This window comes from Rhipicephalus microplus, chromosome 4 (assembly GCF_043290135.1).
Source record: "Rhipicephalus microplus isolate Deutch F79 chromosome 4, USDA_Rmic, whole genome shotgun sequence".
Classification (NCBI taxonomy): Eukaryota; Metazoa; Arthropoda; class Arachnida; order Ixodida; family Ixodidae; genus Rhipicephalus; species Rhipicephalus microplus.
In genome coordinates, this window is record NC_134703.1 from 107,675,223 (window position 1) to 107,699,004 (window position 23,782).

Consider the following 23,782-nt stretch of genomic DNA (forward strand, 5'->3'; position numbering starts at 1 on the left):
ACTGTTTTGTCAGCGGCATCTTCGCATTTCGTCCCTTCGCTCAGCTTGAAGGAAGCACAAGCTCCGGTTTTTATCAGTTCTTCTTTATATGCGCTTCTACACGTGACAGGCGGAAGTTGCTCGCCATATAAGGCGGACCCGTTCGACTTCAGCCAGATGTGCAGCAGCAACAACTGTAGTAAGCCGGAGGACAGCAATGTTTTCAGTCGCACTCAGGTGCCTTTTGTCTTGAAGGCCGGCAGTGTGAGGCTGTGGAGTTCACGGTCTTGAACGCAGCAAAAATAAATAAATAAAAGGAAAAAAATGTTTTGTTTGCCATAATAACTTGCGTAACTGTACACTTGCGAGAGTGCTCTCCCCCCGGACTCCCCGATTTGTGGCAGCAGCAAAGAAGACGAAGTTGAGAAAAGGGTGGTCTTACTCTCAGCAGAGAGACGAAGTGCGTCGCCACCTACACCGCTGCACAATAACGTGCGAGAAAAGAACAACGTGTCGGCTGTATCGGAGAAACGCGGGCGCGAGAGAAAGTAGCCCAAGTGTAAGTATACCACTACACAAGAGAAATCCCCGCCGCAGCGCCTCTATGCTCATCTAACTTCAGAGAGAAGCGTCAAAGACGAAGAAGAAGAAAAAAAAAGTGAAATGACGGTCTTCCTTTTTCACGCTACCACGCAAACCCCTCGTGCCAGCAGGGGAGAGACAGCATATACTTAGGAATCAAAAATAAAGAAGAGTGAGCGAGTGCCTCGGTCTGCGGAGCACCCGCCTTTTCTTCCTTCCGCGATAAGAGAGAGAGAGATGGGGAAAATTTAATTTAAGAGACGTCCTTCGCTGATTTAGAGCCACCGTTCTCCCCTTCTCGCGGCCCAATTCAATTGCTCCGACGCGCGCTGTATACGGGCACTTCCGCGCAAAAGAAGAAGCCGCCGACACGCGAGGCATTCCGAGCTGCTGCCCCTTTTTCACGGGGCGCGATGTGTATATACCACGCTTGCACGCCGTCCCGGTTAGTTCGAAACAGCTAACTCGCAGTGAGGCATTCAGTCTAGCTCGTTATAACAGCGCGCTGTTAACCGTATCCTGCGGCAGACTTGTGGAACCATCTATAGTTGAAATGGCCTAAAGATCGAAGACAAGTCACCTCCGTACTTCGGTATACTGGTACCTAGGTTCGACAAGGTATCAATTACACTTATAACGAAGTGCAAATCATGCATGCGGCGTAAGGCTGCTGGTTTCACTGCCTTACGCAGATGCAAGGCAGTGAAGTTTAGGTCAATTACATTATTACAAAGCACAATCGATGCCTTTATACGCGAGGCATTTATGCCTGCAGAAGCGTTACGCCTCTGTAGGCGTAAAAAAGTCTAAATTTCAAACGAATATGAAGCAAGACTACTCTCAGACTACACAGGCGCCTGGTTATGCAAATTTAAAAGTGCTATTTGCAGATTTTGTCGCGCTGTCGCACTAACGACGATAGTTATAGCGCTAGAACAAAACGACGACACAGAGACAAGAAGGACACGAAAGACACGAGCGCTATCAGAGCAATCAGACGCAAGCAGTCGGATTCCCTCAACAGCATCTCTCGACGGCAGCGCGCTGTCGAGTGCTGTGACAAATAGTTGACTTGAAACGACGATATGGCTGATTGCAACACTCAACACATACCACAAAAGCCATGTTCCATGTAGCGAAATCTCTTCAAGAAACCACCAAAGGTCCATATGACGAACTTTCATGCCATTCTTCTGGCCTCTGCGAACATGTATCTTTCCATTTCTGTGACATTACGTGCCAAAGTAATGATATGACGTATGATGTACACCGTAGTGGAAAATTCAGCGTAGTGAAATCTATGTTCACTACCAGGGCTGTTTCAACGTGCCCTCATCATGAATATAGACGGGCGTTTCTTGGATTTCACCCTCCCTCGAATTGCGGCCGCCATTAGCGTTAGGGGATCGAATCCACGCGCTCGTGAGTGGTAATGCCACAGCGGTGAGCCGCTTAGCTACCGCGGTGGACTCAAGCTACACGTAAGGTCTCAGCCATATTTGCCTGATTTTTTCGTATGTAGAGTGCGCGAGCATAACACTTCGAATAAGGCGCAATCGAAGTTTGGGACGGGAATGCGCTCTCAAAAGCATTTCACTGCGCATGCACTGTACTGAGAGCAGTGCATCGCTCACACCGGGGGGAAAACGATATTATATGAGCGTTGATCTGAAAAAAAAAAAACTTGACGCCAGATGGATGGCCGAGACAGGCGCAGTCGATCCTGTCCTGACGGCAACTGAGCGAGATGCACTGTGATGGCAAACCGTCCACATGCGCGTGTTCTGAAAACTATATTAAAGACAACAATATGTACTTTCTTATTTTTACACTTTAAAATAAATATCAATCGGAAAAAATACTGGAAGGATCACCACGTGCAGCCCCTGTTCTCCTATAGCTCCAGTAAGCTCGTGCTTCCTACAATTCTCGGACGAAGTTATCTCCCTCATTTTCTGGCTCACCATACGCGTATAGCCACGGGAAGTGCGCGGAGAAATCATCGTTGCCCAAGTTTTTGCCGAAACGAGTGTCTCGTAAATTCAGTCGGCTCCGAACAATAGCGGCGCAAGAAAACACTTAAGCCATATGCGCTTAAACACACAAAGGAAAGTGTTTCTGAACCTTCGACGCGAATACATGCAGAGCGCGCGCGCGCACTTTATAAGCACGTAAACGACGTTTTCAAATCAGCGCGGAGCACGCGCAGCAGAACGTGCCGCGCACTCGGCACGCTACCACCTGAAAGAAGTTTCCCGGTTTCCCACATTTCCCGAAAGAGACGCCCGAGCAACTTCTCTTCGTGCTCAAAGCCGCGAGCCTCGGGCGTCGAGGAAGAACGGAACAGATATACAATAATCAAAAACACGGTACAAAGCTTTTTTTTTTTTCACGCGCAGCGCACGACGCATGGTTAGCCGCAAGGGAAGAACGCTTCCCTAGCGCACCACGCACGCAGCAACCGCCTTCCCTCATTTCCCTACCGTCTTTACTCGGCCCCCGTTTTATTTCCCCTCTCCCCCTCTCCGCTTTTGTATTCCGGTGGTCTCGCAACAGTGGCTTCGCGAGACTTTTTTTTTTTTCACGAGCCATTTTTCCAGCCCCAGCAGGGCAAACACACCCTGCAACTTCGAAGTTATACGGTAGCGCGTTACACCGCCTTACGTGTGCGTAAGGCAGTGAAATACGCAGTCACGCACCGCCAGAGGCAACGTTGCGGCGGCGCACTCCCTATACGCCCGACTTTTCCCCCGGTTGTCTCCTTTCCTCCCCTTTTTGTCTCATTCCTCGAGGAGCGGGGTCCCTTTGATTCCCAAATCACACGCTCGGCAGGATACGCGCAGTGGAAGCCTCAAGCCACATTCTTCTATATGGCTCTGTCGGCACACCGTCCTTAGCCCAAGAAGACGCGCGCGAACTCGGTCTCGTCAAGCGCGCGTGCGTACGAAATCGAGATAGAAGCACAGTGTTGTTGTTGCTTTTTTTTTTTCAGCTCACCTCGTCCCCTTAAGCTAGAAACGCGGAAGTGGCGAGAAGTAACGGACGAAATAATCGCACGCGCACAAGTTAGCCCAGGAGAGTCGCAAGAAGAGAATATGCATGACGTTTGCCGGAGAGTAAGAAGAACAGGTTCTACTCTAGCTTCTCCTTGGTGTTCGTTCCGTGGGACGAAGAATCGCGTATGCACCCTGCGGTTTGGTGCTGAAGAGCATGCCGAAACAGAGGACGGATTATATTCCTCACTTAAAAGCGGGCAGCACAGCAGAATGTGCAGGTGTTGCTGTGTTTAAAACCCCGACGCATGCTTTGCAAAAAAAAAAAAAAACGAAACGTGAGTTCATAAAAGTAAACCACTACAGTGGCTGTTTCGCATAACTGCTTTCCTTTCTAGGCAGCGCCGCTTCGGCCACACTGCAACATAGTTTGGATCACTCTGTAGAGTCCTGTTTGTCCCGCAACAACAATTATCATGTGGTTTACTCGTGTTTCCTTTCTTGAAGACTCGGCACTCGCCACTCACCTGTGGTGAATGCGTTCATAGCGCGGACACCATTCGCGACATGCATAACGTGCATCTGGTGCGAGAGCACCGACAGACGCGCGAAACAGATTACGATCATTGTCGTTGTACAAATATACACATACGCCCCAAATGCTGCGCCCGTTATCAAAGTGTATATATAGCTGCACCGCACTCCCCGCCCCGCGCGAGGATGCATTTTGGTGGATCTGTATGCCGTAAAATGGCAAAGCCAAAAGAACATGCAGTCACCCTCGAACCCCAAATATGACTTTAAAAAAACAATAATAAGGATCACCTGGACAATCGCAAAAGCCTGCAGGATAAATGTAACGAAGAAACGGAGAGAGGTGAGTTATTTAGAATTACTTTAGCGACCGCCTTCAGGAAGTCACAAAATTTTAGGAACACAAACCACCTATGTGGCTTTTAAAACACAGTAGGACACAAGTAATGCAAGAAAATGGCAGCAGCACACAAGTAATGACAATAAAATGTGAGTGTGAAATATTTTCAACATAGTTTAGCTCTGCGAACATGTTGCGTCGGACGTATTTTGTTCCCGTTTTTAATACGACAAAATTGGCGTCTCTGAGCGTCCAGTGTTGTTTTTTTCCTACCTCTCTGTCTGCTACACTTTTTCGCAAAAAAAAAAAAGAGAAAGAAAGCGACTGTCCAACGCCAAGCAATCTAGGCAGAGCGGCACATCCTTAATGCATCGTCTCCTGCTCTGCCAATCCACCAGAAGCACTGGTCACGTCACCTGATCACTGTCCGGCTCAACGTAAATTCACGTAGCGCGGCGGACTATGTGTTCAGTGAAATACCTTTCACAATGCTGCACGGTTTCGTTAAGACGTCAGCGCTAGAGAACAGCACTGCGGCAAATGGCGCTATGTGCACGCGCCAGTTGAGCGCCGGAATGAGAGAGCCGTGCGGAACGGACGAGTGAACCGCGGGAATGGCGGAGAACAGGCACGTTTCTCGAGGACACAGCACTCAGAGCCCTCTGTGGCATCCCTAGCCCATCTCAAGATTTCTATTTCTTTTTTTTTTTTCGCTTTGAGTAATCCAGCTCAAACTTCCCTTTCACAGCGGCAGAGAGAGCGGCACAAGCAGCGAGGCTCTTAGGTGTTGCAAGCTCGGATACAATTTATTTAAGCTCTCCCTTTAAGGCTGCAGCAGCTCCCGATGGTGTAACCAAGTTATGATGCAAGACGGCCCGCGAAGAGGTCAGGAAACAAGAAGAACACGCACGAAGTTCTGGACGAGAAAACCAACGAAAGGGAAAGTTCGAGCATGTGACTGCTTCCTATCTGTTCCGCTAGAAAGGAGACTGTCTTGAGTGCACTTTCACTCCGAAAAAAAAAAAACTGTGAAGAAGGCCAGGGGATGGGAAAGGCGGGTAGTCAGTCTGGACGGACGTCAAAGGAAAATCAGTTTTGCCACGGACAAACCAATGAACGGAAACCTTGCTTAAACAAACCAATGAACGGAAACCAGGGATTTGAAGCGAGCGCCCTCGGGTCGTGTCTCTGCTAGAGATAAAGGCGCCGTCACTGCATACGTGAAGAAAGGCAAAAAGGGTAGCTACAGTGCGACATACACGTATGTATATATAAGAGAGCGTTTTTGTTTGCACTCAGTCCAAGTCGCAGTTTTCTTTGACACTTCCTTCCTTCTTCTTTTTTTTTTCTTTACCGCATAAGAAACTTTCCTTTCACCCGCGTGGTCCCCTGGCGCAAACTCCTTCGATACAAATCAACCAAACCTATTAAAAACTTCCGTGTAAGCAGAAATAGAAGTGGTGTTCAGTAAGATTGATAGTATAACGCTACAAAAGCCACTTCCATATAAAAAAAGAGGACTTGGCTTATGTGCGCTTCATCACATGAGCCCCAGGAAAGAACGTAGTCGTGCGAGCAAGAACAAGAAAAAAGAAAAAAAAAGAAGGCGGGAAGGAGGTAATAGGATGAAATCAAAAGGAATACGGGCGACAAAGACCGGCCACCCTCGGGCACTTTCCTATCTCGACCCCATTGAGCCGCGGGTGAAGTCATAGCGGGGAATCCCAAATGTTCAAGTGCTGTTTACATAAGCAGCAATAGCAAAGCGAATCCCTAAAGAAGGAGCAAAATAACGGCATCAGTAGTGGCTGAAGAGATACTATGTGTGCAAACACCGAAACGAACATTCGCAAAGGGCCACGCAGCCACCGTCTTCAACAAGTCCCTGTACAAGTACTGGAGGCCAAGAGTATATACGATCTCTTCAGGGAGCGGCTTTGGCTTCGTTCCATTGAGATGCTGTTGCATCATTCGTGTTCGATAAAAAGAAAGAAAAAAAGCACACAGACGCTAACGCTGGCAGGAAAATGGAGAGGAAATAACCGAGAAACAGCAGTGGTAGTTCAGCAGCACTATCTATGATTGGCCCTAAATCACGCTAACAGAACGCATCGGTGATGCTAACGACGATTTGTAGAGTGAGGTGACTCAAATACGGAGGCGATTTCGTAAGGAATCGACCGCTAAGTGAGGAAACGTCCGAGCTGCAGCCTCTTGAGAAAGTTGGTGCCGTTTGCGAAACTCGGACGATCCATTAAGGTACGTTTCACCACCACTGGGCACCTACAATCATGGTGAAATTGTTTATCCCTTTACCTTCTGTACGACCCCTCCAAATCTTCTTACTCTTGCGAAACTTCTGTTTATCCCTCTCACATCTTTTTTTTTAAACACTGTTCACTTTTGGCGTTACTTCTGCGTGGAAAATCATTCATTTTCCCTCGATCTTAAGCGCTTACACGGCGCGAGGTGAAGCAATCGAGAGTCTATATAGAAAAAGGTGACTTGCACAGCTCCCGAGTACGAGCGCCAGAAGCCCCGTTCTCTTCTCATCTACGGATAGTACGAATGATAGGGGCCTTTAGCTATCATACTATATAAGCTGCAGAACCACAAGTCTCGCGAGAATCGCGTATATATGCTGCAGCAGTGCGCCCCGCGGTGTTCTCACCAACGTACTCAGACGTCACACCTCTGCTGAAGCTTTTGCAGCAAGCTATACCTGCGACGGTGTTCAACCAGAGCCTTGCATATTCCCCTAATACTGAATATTGCACTGCGCTGGCGGCAACTCCTCGCAGATCAACAAACTGTTGCTAAGAACCTTATTATCAGGCGACGCGTTCTTACTGTCACTTGCGTTGAAAGTAATTTTTGCCACTGTCTCCTTCAAATTATTTGTCATTTTCATGTTATTATCATATTAATACAAACTAATTATGAGCTTTTTTTTCTTGCAGCGTCGTTAACGCCGAAGTACTGTAGATTGAAGTGTTTGCATACATACTTTGTGATTCTATTCCTCGAATTAAGATGCATTCATATACGCAGCACCTCCACCACTTGTGTCGCAATAGGTAACGTGACCTATGTTAGCCCTGAAAGCACGGTGAAACGACCACACAGTCAAGCCAAGTCCCCACAACCAATGAAGACGATGTAATGAATACGTATTGATAATATCTCGCTGAGAACAGTTTCTTCTGAATGACTGCTACTGCACTTTTTCGACGCTATAATTTTGTAAAGAAAGAGAGAAATGCTTTAATTAAATGTTGGAAATACAATTCATTATGGATGCCCCCTTTGTACTCTTGCCATGATCAATTGGAACATACGGGTTTCCACAGGATACGCGCATAAGCGATCATTTACAGGGAGGTTTTGTTAGGCAGAATAAAAAACCCAAACCCTACTTTTTTTATTTCTACATAAACGTATGTATATTCACTCATTCTCATTAGTATCTCACGAGAACAATGCCAATTTTTTTAGTATCCCGAGCAGCGAGACCCTCTTAGGCACATCCGGTCGAGCGCGTACTTCCGGTTTTAAGGAGAGTAATACAATGTCTTCTAAAAGCTTACATCGATGTATCTGCTTCAAGTTAAGAGCTATGGCGGATACATACGATATCGGAGCAGAGCTTTGCCTGAAGTAAGGCCAATTAACAGTCAGAATAATTAAGAATAATTAATTTACTGAGTTCACTGAAAGACTGTAAGCAGCTGGCGGACCAGATCTGAACCACGTGTTTCTTTCTACGTGGCCTGCGATATTCACTCTGACAGCATGCGAAGCACAAACTTAACCCCAAGGAATACACCATGGCAAATGAACACCGACGTGCTAGTTAAACTAATAGACACACAAGTGAAAGATTAGGAACGCCTCGAGGATTTTTCATCGTAATCCCAATTGCGCACATACCTGTGGAGTGGGTGGCTGTCCCTTCACCTGCTAGCACATTCCACTCCACTCGCCAGGCTACTTAAAGCTCGGCCAGTGGTGAGGCAAGCCCACCCCGCATACACGAAGCAGCAATCGGAGGACATTGCTTACCTGCAAAAAATAAAAGAAAAAAGACATTCAGCGAACATGTCAAGTGAACATTAGTGTATTTATTTATTGATGTATTTATTTATTTACCTCCTACTATATGTGAGCCGTCATTTTTCAACAGCGAAATTGCTAAATAACACAGTAAACAATGTAGATCGCTTGTGCCATGAAAATTAGGCAACACGAAGTTCTCCTCCTAAAGAGAGAATCCTGGTTCTCATTCTACGTGCGGTTACTGTTATCGCCTTGCGCATTCATTAAATATTTAAAGTTTCAATTAAACGTAATATTAAACACACGGTTGAAGAAAACGTACGATAGTCAACTAAAAATAAACGCAAGACAACAGATTTTGGCGTTTCGGCGACCAATACTGGTCTCCTGTTCACAACGAAGAAAATATATGGTGGTCTTTATTATAAATGTGTGGCAACGCGCTACAGCGTCTACTTCAGGCAGTGGACCCCAAGTTGGATTTGACAGGTACTAGATTGTATGCAGAAAGATTTGATGGGCAGGCCTTTTTTTTTTTTGATAACCTTTTGTCTGTTTTTTTTTTCTATGATGGAAGCCGAGTTCCTGTCAAGGCAGTGTCCAGATTTTTGTAATGCTGTATGCCAGTCTGAGTGAGTGGAACTCACTCAACCTCGCTTAAGGAATCTATCTTGCGCTTTGGACTCGCTCAAACTCTCCAAAATTTTTCTCAGCTGGGCTCACTCGGATTCGAACTCACCAAAATACTAATGATTCATGCTCAGACCTACAGCGCGACCTGAGTCCGAGTGAGTCGACAGAAGAGTGAATCCGCCGACGTATGCACAGAATAAATTGGGACATTTTTTTTTTTACTAGACGTTTAATATAGGCGAGTATACACTGCCCAAACGACCCCATTTCCCGACACCAAAAACACACTGACTGTACGAAATCCCCGCGATGTAAAGCTGTCATAAGACGGAGCCTCTGCAAGTTCTTCAGCGCGTGCACCGGTTTCATCGTGCATACGGACGTTGCGGCTCTCGCTATCACGAAGCCATCAAACGCGCGCGAAACATATCGAAGGAGGGCGGCCAGTCATGAATACAACCGAAACGCGTTGACCCTCTTGTCGGGGCTCTCGTACACCACTGTCCCACACAATGAGTGTTGTTTTCTGGTGGGCGCGTTCTCCTCCTCCCACGCCGCTGTGAGAACCGACGCATCTGCAATGTAGTACGTGCGAACCTTCAAAACGCGCTTCGAAGCTGAACGAGTCTGCGTGGCTGCTGCCTGGACGCCATCACAGCTGACGAGCCCCCAACAACACTCGCTCTTATAGAACGTTGCGAGCGCCTAGCTTGCACTGGCGATCGTATCGGAGGCGGGACGTACAAAGTTGTTTCGGACTGCGCGTGCTCTATACGCCGAGAACCGGTTCGATGCCTTTAAACGCCGTAATTATATATGCGCTCATGTATGCAAAGGTGTCTTCCGTATCGCCAGCGCCTTCTAGCAAGCCCGTATAATATGCGCGAAATTGCGCTCTATATGCATTCAAAGGAAGAAGTCACGAGGCGCGCGTCACTGTCTATCGTGGTGGTAACTGCAAGTGTATACATATTCAAAGGGGGACGATCGAGCGTGCCCGGCTTTGTGTACGGAACTTGTGTTCGTCAACCTTTCTCATACAGAGCGTAACGGAGCGCCATCTCACCAAATGAAGCTCTCGCATGGACCAGTGACGTGAGGTGTAATTAAAACTCGAGATATATGATGTGTAGCGCGTGTACAAGTATGACGTAGGACAGCATATATAGAGCCGTTTAAAGTAGCCACGAGCGAGCTTCCCTGCGAATAAAACACGAAGTAGCGAACGAGACAGCCCCGCTTCTTTTTTTTTGGGGGTTTTTTTTTTTTTGCTCAGCAACACTGTGCCCTTCGCGGCCTCCTAATTCGCGGCCTCCGAGCGCTAATTGCGAAATTAGTGGTCGCCAGAAGGAAGCCGCTGTTGGCGTTGTCGCGCACGAATGCAAATTTGGCATTTCTCTAGCGCTTACAGCATGGGCTAAAATAATAGACATCATCGAAGAGGCCCGGAAATAAAATAGTTGTTGGGATGAAGCTCCCAACGCAATGACATGGCTATATATACGCTGTTTCACACATTATGTGCGACGTTGTGGAAGCTAGCGCCACTTCTTGCGGTCGATGCGTTCGCAACAAAAAATAGTTCGATGTCCTTACCACCAATATTTGAATTTTTCTTTCGTTATTACGGCAAGAAGTAATTGAAGATACTATGCGCCTTACAAACAAAAACGCCGTTGAACATTTGTTCTCATGTGGCTGTATAGCTTAGTTTTTACGTGACGTTACATACTGGCTCTCCACTCTGGGTACGTAGACATAGGCAACGGTGGCCCTTCATACAGTACTTGCGGATTGAAACGGGACAATTTAGGGTTAACTGAAGACGAAAGTGTGTGTGTTACGGCACACATTCTTTCGTCTCCACAAATAATTAACACAGAAAATGTCTGTAAACGTGGGGTCAAGCCGGTTTTGTTTAAGAACGTGTTCACGCCTGTGTACGTTGTGTCTATGTTTCTATTATTTCTGTCCCCTTGTATTCCTTTTCTCTGTTTTTTTTTTCCTCTTCCCAAACAAGCAGAGAGGCGTTCTGCCCCTCTGTGTCCGTTTGTTTTCCTCGATACTTCCTCTCTGCCTTCATGTTTTCTGTGTATCCCAATCAAATGATAAATAGAAATATTAATTAGTCTCCACATTCCTCAGTTGTGGTCATATCGGCGCAATTCGCACTCCAACGCGTAAATTAAAGCCAACGTGATGTTGACAGACTTGATTTGTCGCCACATTATGCGGCCAGCTCAAGCGATTGCTGAAGCATGACACGGCCAGCTCAATGAGTCGTTATATACTAAAAAAAAAGAATTACGTCGCGTATTAATTTGTGAGTACTGTACTCTGCTATATCGGCGCTGACGAGAAAAAAAAATCTATGTTTTAAAGGACAGCGGCATCAGCAGCAGCAGCCGCACCACCACAAAGGCGAGACGAGGAGAATGGCTTGATCGCGGAGCATTTTTTCGCAGTCATGTCAGTTGAGGCCGCAAGAGAGTACTGATAAGAATCAACGGGTATTCCCGTTCAGCGCGACGGAAGAAATCGCGACTGGCCACACACAAAATGAAGGTCGCGAGAAAAATGAATATGCCGATCGTCGGCTCTGAAAAGACAGCTGCGTGCGGACTCCCGCGGTGTGACGGAGTACAGAAAGAAAATGACATTTCGTCTACGCCATCTGCATCGGTCGTTCTTCAAAGGACACTACTGCGAGAGGCCCGGGTAGCTCAGTCGGTAGAGCGTTAGGCTTTTAACCTAACGGTCCAGGGTTCGAGCCCCTGCTCGGGCGGGCGCAATTTTTTCTTATTTTTGAATTAAATTATTATTCATTACTGTAAAAAACAACCCCTTAAGTACTCATCAAGACTTTCGTTTACCAGCATCAATTATTTTTTTCTACTGGTGCGAGAGGAGGGAGACGCTGGCGGCGGCGAGTCAAGACGTGCCCGCGTCGGCTCCCGGATTTTGCCAACTTTTCTAGCATTTTGTCGTCGAGTGCCCATGTTTATTTGTGCAAATCTCTTCCGCGAAGTTCTAAGGACCACGCGGACACCCTCTTTTGCCACAGTGAGTGTTTTTTCACCATTTCACGGACATTTGTGTGCCTCCGTCGGCGGCGTCTCACCTAACGAGCACTTCGGAGACCAGGCCTAGGCCTAGCTCATCTAGGCCACCCAGCCGGCCTCAGGGGTGGCTCGGCGCCACTCGTCCGTTACCATGATGGAATATCGAGTAGAGGGAGAAAACATTTCCCCGGAGGAAGTCACTCAAGACCAGGGATGGCAAACTGCGGGCGCCAGAAGAGTTAACGCCAAATCGCGGGGAGGTGGCCCTAACGCCGCGGCAACGCTTTCGGCGTCCCGTGGCGACAAGCATAGCGGCGCAGCGCTGAAGTCCAAGATTATTAGGGCAGGCCGAATGCCGGCTCTTCCCAAAGAAGACATCAAAATCGTCATTCGACCAAGAGGTGGACTGAATATCTCCAAAATTGGAGCGGCTGCGGTGGCTGACGCTATACTTGCAGCCGCCGGCATCAGACCCGATGAGCTCTCACAAGACACTCTGTGCCCGAACTTACAGCAAAACATTATGGTGGCCAGCACTCCTAGACGGGAAAATGCCGATCGATACTCCCGCCTCAAGCAAATCCGCATCTCGGGCAACATCCACGAACTCTGCGCGTACGAGACTGCCCCACACTCCACGTGCAAGGGGGTCATACGTGGCATACCGTTGCAAGACGACCCTGCGACGCTGGATGGCAAGATCGTTAACCAGAAAAACCCGCTCGCACTGGCAGCTAAGAGAATTGCTCAGACGGAGACTGTGATCATCGCCTTTGACGGGCACCGGGTACCGAATTTTGTCAGGTACGGAACGCTCCTGTTGAAATGTTCCCTATATAGAAAGCAAGTGGACGTATGCCACGCCTGCGGAAGACTCGGGCATCGCGCCGATGTCTGTCCAACACCTAGTGACGTCGTCTGTCGGGGATGCGGCCTTCCAAACCCGGATGAGCAGCACCAATGCACCCCAATATGCAAGTTCTGTGGCGGTCTGCACCTTACTGCCAGTAAAGAATGTGCGCATAGATTCAAGACTCCGTACATTGTTCGCCGACGACGCTTCGAGCGCGCCAGACAGCAAGAGGAGCTTTCCCCGCAGTCGATCCTTCGATCCTCCTATTCTCAAGCCTCATGTAGCCCTAGCCCTAGGGGAAAACGACGCTCGCGCTCGCGAGGTCGCTCCAGGAGCCGACGGGGCTCCAAAAGCCGCTCTGCCCCAAGATCACGACCATCATCGCCTTCTCCAGCGCGCTCCGGCTCCAGAGGCCGCTCCACGTCCCGCACCCGGAGCGGCTCGTCCAACAGGCCAAGATCCAACACACCCTCCGGTGGTAAAGGCAAGTCCTATCTAACGTGGGCCGATAGGGCCCGTGGCAACCAAGCGCAGGCGTCCAACTCCCAGGACTCGCACGACCCGCGTCTCACAAACGAGCTCAAAGAGCTTAGGCGTGCCAATCATAGTCTTAGGAAAGAAAACGCCCAGTTCAAGCAGGAAATCAGTCGGCTAGCCACCGAGATAGCCGAAATACGAAAATTGGCGCTCAAACCGCCGGCTCCTCCGGCCGCCACGAGTTCGTCGGCCATGGACACGGCGGAGGCTCCCCCCAAGGCGGGTGCAGTGAAGCGTCGCGCCCTGGATAGCTCAAGGGAAGACGAGACTCTGGAGCTCCTTTCGGAGCTCAAGAAGGCCATCTCCAACATACAGTCAGGCCTCTCTCAAGTACAAGAAATGATCGCGCACCCCCAGCTGGGTCTGGTCGCCCTCAGCGAGAGAATACTTAGACTGGAGGGGACCCACCACCGATTTTTGCCAAGCACATCGACAACACCAGTCCCAAACTTGAACAGTGTCATTGCCCCGCCGACAGAGGGTGCCATCCTGCAGGCGGCCCTCTCAAAACCCATGCCCAAGCCCAAACATGGATAACGAAACTAACGTCATAACAATGTGGCAGTGGAATTGCGCAGGGTTCGTCAGCAAACGGGCGACCCTGCGACAATACCTAAAAGGCATAAAGGATAAACCCCAAGTCATCACTTTGCAAGAAACGATCACATCATCACACATCAGGCTCCCTGGTTTCGTCACTGTGGCTTCCACTGAAGGGGGAAGGGGGGTGGCCACTCTGGTCAGTAAAAGGTTCACGTGCATTCAGCGAGACCTCGGTCCAGCGGACAATGGGGTTGAGTACGTCATGACGGAACTCCTAGTCGACCCCCCTAAGCGGTGCTTACGAAGGAACAGTATTTTCATATTAAATGTCTACTGCAGGCCCAGCGTACACAGAGCCAGGGCTGGTGGTCTTCTGAAGAAGGCCGTGCATTTTGCCGGCTGTCAACCTCTTGTCGTCATGGGGGACTTCAATGCCCAGCATCAGGCGTGGGGTTACCTCACCAATACGAAGAAGGGTAGAGACATATGGCTCACGGCAACGGAGGAAGATCTGACACTGGTAACCAATAAGGACTTCCCGACCAGGAGAGGGAACTCGGTGTGCCGAGATACAACCCCGGATCTCACCTTTGTCAAGAGTCTGGAAAACGTCAAATGGACCAACACAGCTATCGACCTCGGTAGCGATCATTGCATCATCGAAGTGCTCATAGAGGTTGCCCGCAACAAGACGAGGACCTTTAAGTTCATCGACTGGGACTTGTTCCGAGCCAACCGCTCCGAGCACGTCCTTTCCCCGGATGCGGACCTAGACTCTTGGTGCGACGGGTTAAAAGAAGATGTGGCCAGCGCCACCAAAGAGGTGACAACCGATCTGGAGGTGGACAGGATGGACAGTAGGCTCGCGCATCTGTTGGAAGCCAAGCAGGCACTGCTCGCGAGATGGAAGACTCAGCGCCATAACAGAAGACTGCGCAAGAAAATGTCCGAAATCAACAAAACGGTAGAAGATCATTGCAAGGTCTTATGCAAGCAGCAATGGGATGAGCTCTGTGATTCTATGGAGGGCCAACTCAAGACCGGTAAAAGCTGGAGACTCCTCAAACACCTACTGCACGACGGCAACACCAAGTCCAATCAGAAGAGAGCTTTGGCGAAAGCTGTCCATTTGGCCACCGACTCAATTCCAGATGAGGTGATCACGGAGAAGCTCATAGACAAGTACCTGGCGGCCACGGACGATCCGGTACCTCCCCAGTTTCCTGACTACGAGGGGCGCGACGCGCCATCGATGGACGAGGACTTCACCGTGGCTGAGGTCAAGCGGGTTCTCGCATCCCTCAATAGCAGATCCGCCCCTGGGCCAGATGGGGTAACCAACAAAATGCTCAAGCACCTCGACGACGACTCGATCGAGTTTCTTACAGACAAGATCAACGAAATCTGGCGCAGCGGTCTCATTCCCAAGAGCTGGAAAGCGGCCTGCACAGTACTGATACCCAAGCCGGGTAAGGCACCGAGCATCGAGAATCTTAGGCCAATCTCGTTGACGTCGTGCGTCGGGAAGGTGGCCGAGCACGCCATGCTCAACCGCCTCACTGACCACCTCGAGTCTAACGAATGCTATACCCACAACATGATTGGCTTTCGGTCGGGGCTCTCGACTCAGGACGCCATGAAGCTGATCAAGCACCAGGTCATTGACTCCGGCTCCGCCGACACCAAGGCGATTCTTGGATTGGATTTGGAAAAGGCTTTTGACAACATATCGCACGCCTTTATTCTCAAGAGCTTGTCTGAGTTTCACGTCGGCAAGCGGGCGTACAATTTTGTGCGCTCCTTCCTTTCGTCGCGGTCCACAAGACTGAAGATTGACGATTTTTTGACCCACGAAATTACCCTTGGGCCAAAAGGGACACCTCAGGGGGCGGTGATCTCCCCGACGCTGTTCAATATCTGCATGATCAACCTGTCGAGGGCCTTGAACAAAATCCCGAACATTAACCACACGATCTACGCAGACGACATCACCATCTGGTGCCTCAGCGGATGTGAGGGTCAGGTCGAGAGTGCTTTGCAAGAGGCCATCGATGTGACGGAGCGCTATCTCATCCCCACCGGGCTAAGGTGCTCGCCCGCTAAGTCCGAGCTCTTACTGTATAAGAAGAGGCCCAGAGGCGGTTCTCACCGGTCCTGGAAGCCAGCAATGGAGAGCCACATTACGTTATTCACCGGTAACGGCTCCCCAGTTCCGCGGGTGGACACTATCAGGGTCCTTGGAATGTTTATCGAGTCTAACGGAGCCAATGGAGCCGCCGTCAAACGCATTTGTTCCAAGACCGAAAGCGCCCTCGGACTGATTCGAAGAATCGCTAACAGGCACCGCGGAATCAGGGAGGACAATCTGATCCGGATTATCCACGCATTCATGCTATGCCACCTCGCTTATACGGCGGCTATGCACAACTGGCTCGTGTCGGAGCGCAACAAAATCAATGCCCTAATCAGAAGAGTCTTCAAGCTGGCCCTTGGCATTCCCGTTCGAACGCACACGGAAGACCTCCTGAAGTTGGGAATCCACAACACGTTCGAAGAAATTGTCGAAGCCCAAGAGTTTGCACAGTTTGTCAGACTGTCTGGCACCCCAGCGGGTAGAGCCATACTCGGCATGCTGGGACGAAACCCCACGGTTGTCGGTCCTGACGCTGTGAAGCTGCCCAGCGACGTAAGATCCAAGATCCAGATTGCGCGGATGCCGCGCAATATGCATCCAACCTACAACGAAGCACGAAGACGAGCCAGGGGTAAATCTCTGCTCGCCAGTGCCCGCTTGGACAAGGATCGAGCCTGCTTCGTCGATGCTGCTTCGTACATTCAAGAAGAAGCCTTCTCCTCAGTGGTCGTCGACTGTGATTGCAGAGTCATCAGCTGCGCTACCATCCGCACTTCTAGTTCCAGCGTTGCAGAGCAGGTTGCCATTGCTCTTGCATTGACGGACGGTGTACATGACACAATTTATTCAGACTCCAAGGCCGCTATCAAGGCCTTCCAGATGGGCATGGTGGCTCCCCAGGTCCTACAGATTATTCAAAAAGTCAAAGACCTCAAAAATCACTCATTGGTCTGGTTTCCTGCGCATCTTGGAACCATTGAGGGTGCCTCGCTCAATCCCAACGAGGAGGCGCACTCGGCTGCACGAGGTTTGACTGACCGTGTGCCGGGTAACGCGTCATCTCCTGGGCGACCTGAGCCTCTCTGCTCGTACAACGAGATATGCAAGCACCACTATCTGTCAAGAAGACTGCTGCCTCTACCACACTCTTCGCTATGCAGGGCCCAAGCTGTTACTCTCCGACTGCTACAAACAAACACTTACCCGAGTCCTGCGGCACTGCACAAAATGTACCCTGAACGGTTTCCAAGCCCGGACTGCCCCCTGTGTGGTGGTTATGCGGACTTCGAACATGTACTGTGGGGCTGCGCCTCTGCCGGTCCCCCTTTCACCCAAGAGGAAATGAAGCGACTCATCAAGACCCAGGACCAGACCTCTCAAATCCTGGCCGTCCAGAGGGCCCGCGCGAGGGCCGTCAGGTTTAACCTAATGGTCCCCGAGTGGGCCTAGCCAGGTGACGCTGAGTTTACTGGCGTCTATTGTGGACCGAATAAAGTTGTTTCACTCACTCACTCACTCACTCACTGGTGCGACTCCTATGCGTGCGCTTCAATTTATTTATTTATTTATTTATCTATTTATCTATTACGCCATCAGACACAATCTTTTATTTTTCGCCGGTTTCCCATCTTTTAACTAAAGGCAGTGGGGATAGTTTATTGTTAGATCAGAGTGAACTCTCTCGCTAAATAGTTGGTTCACGTTCAACTACTCGTCCGCGTCGTTGGAGCACTTATAAAGAAAAAAAAAAGCGTCGTTGGAGCACTGGTTGGGGTGCTCGGCTGGTGACTCGAAGGTCGCGGGTTCGATACCGGCGGTCGCATTTCGACGCAGGCGAAAAAATTGAGGCCCCTGTACTGTGCGTTGTCAGTGCACGCTAAAGACCACCAGGTAATCGTATTTTACGGAGCCCTCCACTACGGCCTCTCATGATCATATCGTGCTTTTGTCACGTAAAACACCGGATAATACTGCAACATTCACCTACTCACGTGCTGCACAAGGTTATGGGAAAGAAAGACACATAAAGGACTCAAGAAAGAGGACAGAGCTGCGCTCCATGCTGTCAGTTTCTTTAGTGTTTTTTGTGTGTGTGTGTGTGTGTGTGTGTTGGTGGGTGCGGCACGTCATTAGCGCGTAGGTATACGTAGAACGTACATTTCAACCTTTATTTGGACGTATAAGTGTTTGTTCAGCGGTAAAAAATCGAACTTGAGCCTCACGGTTCGGCGATCACAGGCGAAAATTGTTATAATCCGTGCCATCTGCTTTACATAATATCTCCCTCTCGTTGCATCGTTTTGTAAAGGAAAACCTGTGTCACTATACGGCACCCTCGGCCAGTAAGCACAATTTAGGGGCGAAGCTCCTCGTAGTACGTAACCACCCGTGGCACATACCCGAAATAGCGGTCCTTACGATTTTGACCTCCAAGGTGGTTCCGGTGAGAGATTTCTTCTGTGCGTTGTTGAACAATAAAAGATAGTGCTCAATGCACATGTTAATGGCTGCTAAGGGGGAATGAGAGACAGGAGCATTCGGCCTTTAGGTAACGCGCACGCTGCGATCCCCATTAGCAGCTATTGGCATGTACATTCTGAGCACGATCTGACAAGAAAGCGTTGCTACGTTATACTCGCTGGGTGTAACCTCCTTGGTTTTAGAAAGGTTTAGCGAGCGTTGGACCGCATAGCCATGAATACAGTGAACTAGTATATACCATGAACTCGAGGTGGTTAAAGGTGGGAAGTAAACCCGAAGCGCAAGCCGTAAGAAAGTGTGCGTGTGCCACCTCCCGTTTAGTCCTTGGAATGTCCGCTGGATGGCGGTGCTTCTATATGTAGAATATATGATGAAAAGATGCGAGATGGTGGTACTTGGAGTGCTGAATAGATGGACGAACGGACACACAGACGGATGCATGGATGGACGCATGAACGGACGCAGGCGCGGATGCATGGACGAACGCAGGGACGGACGCACGAACAGACGCACGCACGGACGGGTGGATGGACACATGGACGGTCACACAGACGTACGCAAGAACGGACGGAAGCAAGAACGAATGTACGGACGAATGCTTCGCCCAACTCCCCAACATTCACTCCGTGATATGCTGCCATTTTTTCCTCCTTGACAAAAAAAAACAAGTAAGATCAATCGAATTATCCGGTAACTAAACCGTATCTGCGTTTCTCTGGGCCTTACACGGGGCAGTCCATATATAAACGAAGCATCAACACTCTCGAGTGTCACACAACTGCTGTCGCAGAAGGAGGCAGCGCCTTTAGCACTGACACCCCTCCGGTTAAGCGATGCCGTCACGCTGAGACCTGGTCCCTAAATAAGGCAGCCAGCGCGGAGGCGACGCAGCGGAACTTCTTGTCTTCACACTCGATTGACTGCCTGCCTCGCGCCCAAATATGGGGCTGTCCCGAAAGGGGTACTGCATATACACACACACGTATACACAGCGTCTAATAACAAGACATACAAGAACACAGCTCTAAAAGGTAAAGTCGCGCGAAATGAACCACGAAAAAAAAAAATGAGACAAGATAGATGACTTCCGGAGGCGCTCCAAAGAAGCCACCGTGAATAAACAAGGAGTGTGCAAAAACAAAAAAAGCAAGACTGTGTAGAATGCAGGTACGAACACACACGCGTACAGATACACACAAACTCAAGCGCGCGCCAGTCTCCATCCAACAGAGCTCGGCGCCGTGTATTTTCTGCCTCAGCGCACGAAGCGACCGGCATGCCACGAGCAGATGAAACGAGAACGAATGACGATCGTGCACGCGCGCCTAAACACACGCACCCGCGTCGTGCACGTGCTTCTCTCTCGCGCACGACTCAACCGACGTCAACGTTGACGACGTCGCCGAAAAAAAAAAAGTGCGACGACAACGGCTCGCTACTCATGCGCCGTACTGGGCTTCCACGATCAGATTGGCGAAAGCGCGTCAGAGCCTCCCGCAAACAGCTTGCACACTAAACACGGTCCTGCATTTATACTACGCGCGGTTCGACGACACTGGCGACGCGAGGCGGAAGCGGAAGTCGGCTTCGCCGCACGACCGCGCGCACAGGAGTCGCACTTTGTGCGCGACTGCTGTCTGAAAAAAAAGCTTTAGTTTGCGCACAGAGCCGTTGTTGGAGCGCGGGTGTGTATACACCGTCTGAAACGTGCAACGGCGGCAGCTTTTAAACGGAGGGTCGTGACGGCCCGCGCGCGCGGCCACAACCTGCGACGCGCAACGCATGATCGGAGAACACAGCGCTCGCCTTTGTGCTTAGTCGCACGAACTGACGTCGCGACTTCTGGGAAACTCTGCAGTTTGCGAGGATATGTATACTATAAACTGGGCGTGCACACGACACGCGGCTCACGAGCTGACACTAGAAACAGAGTGGATTTGTATTTTTTTTTTTTTCGTGTTGCGACCGTCGCACGTGGCGCCTTCTGCGCAGCTGACAATGCACTTTCTAAACGTTGACTTCTCGGAACGACGAAGTGACGGCTGCACTTGGCTGGTATTGAGGATCGGGCGTGTAGCGAACCATAGTTACACGCCTTCTAATTGTTTAATAGTTTTGAAAACGTGCAGTCACGTTAATTAGAGAACGCGCGGCCTCCAAGCCAAGAAGAAGTTCGCGAGCATTTTCGCTTCCTGCTACGTGCAAGGGCTGTAACAGATATCGCCAATTTTCTCCAAACAAAAGCTTTGCAAATCGCGGCGCGGGTGGGGTCGTCGGCACCGAGCCGATTTTACGGAGAGGACGACTTCGCTGACAGATCTGAAGAACCAACAACTAGCGGTGGTGCGTACAATACATGCTGTCCTCAAGAGGTATCACCGGCGAAGTTCTGCAACAAACAAACAGTATGCCGTTTTCCTCGAAAGAGCTGCCCACAGCAACAGCGAATTACAGCAACAATATACAAAACTAATTGAAAAAAAAAACAGCAGATGCTTTTACACGGAGGTTTTTTTTTTCTGCCACGCCGCGATCGTCTAGTGGCTAAGGTACTCGGCTGCTGACCCGCAGGTCGCGGGTTCGTATCCCGGCTGCGGCGGCTGCATTTCCGATGAAGCGGAAATGCTGTAGGCCCGTGTGCTCAGATTTGAGTGCACCTTAAAGAACCCCAGGCGGTCGAAATTTCCGGAGCCCTACACTGCAGCGTCTCTCATAATGATATGGTGGTTTCGGGACGTTAAACCCCACATATCATTATACGGAGTTTTGCAAGTGGCCGGTGTACACAACCATCGCTAGCGATCTATCGCTGACACTGCTTAAGAAACGAAACTGCTTCGAAAACAGCGGCTATGCCTGTCCGCACTCTCACCTGCCCTTTTTATTCCTTTTTTTTTTCTTTTTTTTTTACCCAACCGATGCAAGTGTTTCGCCGCCTCAGTCAACTCAAAGAGAAGCGCACTTTGAAAATGTCGCGCCATTTCCCAAGTACATAGCCAAACTTTGAGCGAAAAGCAAACGACGTGCCAACAACTTCAAAGAAATAAACCCAGAGCTACAACTGCACGTAAAATCCATTGACTTGTTTCCATAGCTCAATTTCCGAAATCAAACAAAGCTTCGTAAGCAAATAGGGTTATATAGCCTCTAAGCCCGATTCAAACGCGGAAGCGTTTCGAGTTCTATTGTTGCTAAATTAAAACAACGTGCGTATAACGATTCCCAAAAGACATTATCGAAACTTTATAGCACCGGGTCGAATTAAAGCATCCCTGTAATAAAGCATCCCCAGGAAAGCATGTTTAAGATGGGCGAAGGGGTGTTCAAATGAAAAGGTACAAAACGAACACCATGGGCGTTAACGTGATGCCTAAGACGCTACAGGAAAATGTAGCAAGGCATCAAGGGATGCGATCGAATACGCCGTCGCGGATCGGAGCATACGGCCGTGGTGCCCGCATTTGCAGATGACAGCACACGCTCTTATGAAGAGTGTCGTCCAAATGACGCAGCAATGCCTATGAGGATAGGATGGCGTTCACAATACAAAACTCCAACGATTGAGGAGTAGCGAAGCATGATCTGATTTCTGACATCGGAAGGTGTTAAACAGGCCACCATTAATCGCCTGCGATTTCCTAATGTTTGGTCATCTGAAAGAACATCTGAAATGGAACGACAAAATCAATGACGTGCACTGCAGAGGACTGGGTTCCGTCACGGCCACAGGAATTCTGTCCTTCGGCTCGCTCACCAATGGGATCATCATGAACCCGCAAATAGTGCACACTCCAAATGAGGTCATTTCGTACCTTTTCACTTGAACACCCCTCGTATCTAAGACCTGTTCTTCATATATAGGGATGCGATTTCGGAGGTATACGGACAGCGCGACTTCTATCTAGTCTACTTCACAACGCCTCTCAGTAAACAGTCACATGCGCATACTGCGAAGTCGCTTCGAATAGATCGACATGCATGAAGCACTCGCGCTTTGGTTCGCGGTAATTCGCCGCCGAGGCGAATGTCATCGCGTATAACGGTGCGAGATATAGCGCATACACAGCGCGAGTGCACTTTTCTCCGGGCAAATGTATACCCAGATATCGATTTCGATCGATTTATTACATCTTTCCTTTTGGTTATTCGTCTAATGTTTCTATATGCACTTTCAAGAGGTCTTAATGACCTGCTTCGACAGTGTCGTGTCAACCTTGCCAAAGAACGCTTCGATTGTGAAGCGCTTCAGACGACCAGTGCCTATACGAACCCGCGTAGCTAGCATTTCTCAATGCAGCTTTGTTAGCAGGCGACGCATCATGAAGGGGTACGCTGAAGCTGTCCTGTAAAGCTATAGCACGCAGCCACAACATGACAACGCCATAGCACTACAGCCATTCTATACGCCATCACTCTAAACACAAGTATCTACAGAGACAGAAGAGAGTCTTCAACTTAGAAATGCGGGAACGTCGGACTTAGTTATAGGCGGCTCTGTCCTATAGGGATGAATATGACTGCTAATGGAGAGAAGGAAGTGAAAGCACATGCATGCAACTGCACAACCTGCAAGCGCCGAAGTATCTCTCAGGCCGCGTCTATAGTTTAGTGTCCTGCTAATGGGCTGGAGCTGCACTTGTAATCAGAACTATACGTGTCAGGACAAGGACGTGCGCAGTAACATACGCGCAGGGATCATCAAAGCTACCTTCGCAAGCCTCGGCGATCTCAGTACTGTAAAGGGAGAAAAAATGTTTTCGCGCTGTCCTCTACCAGCGGATCGTGTGCCGTGTGGAGCGGCAACTTCCGAGGAGGAGCAAGATGCGACCACGGATATGACTGCGCGCCGAGGGCGAAGTGGAAGACGCCGCGGACCGCGCTTGGACGCCTCCGCCCCGAAACGCGCCTCCGTCGCTCGCACATCCGGTGCCGTGCATGTGCGACAAGCATGCGGCACCAGGCACGCGCGAACCTTGCGGGGAGCCAAAGGAGCCGCCGCTTAATTAGGAATAACGGGCCAAGGCACGGGAAAAGGAACGTGGGGGCATCCCAGCC

The 23,782-nt window shown here is 49.7% G+C and overlaps 1 protein-coding gene and 1 non-coding gene across 6 annotated transcripts in view; one reads left to right on the top strand and one right to left on the bottom strand.

Annotated features, from left to right (window-relative positions):
- fra (neogenin protein frazzled) overlaps nucleotides 1–23,782 on the bottom strand; it is a 500,782-nt gene that overhangs the window by 435,790 nt on the left and 41,210 nt on the right. The gene's annotated exons all lie outside the window — the stretch shown is intronic.
- TRNAK-UUU (transfer RNA lysine (anticodon UUU)) lies at nucleotides 11,830–11,902 on the top strand. Its single transcript has one exon. It is a non-coding gene; the product is annotated as a tRNA-Lys (tRNA).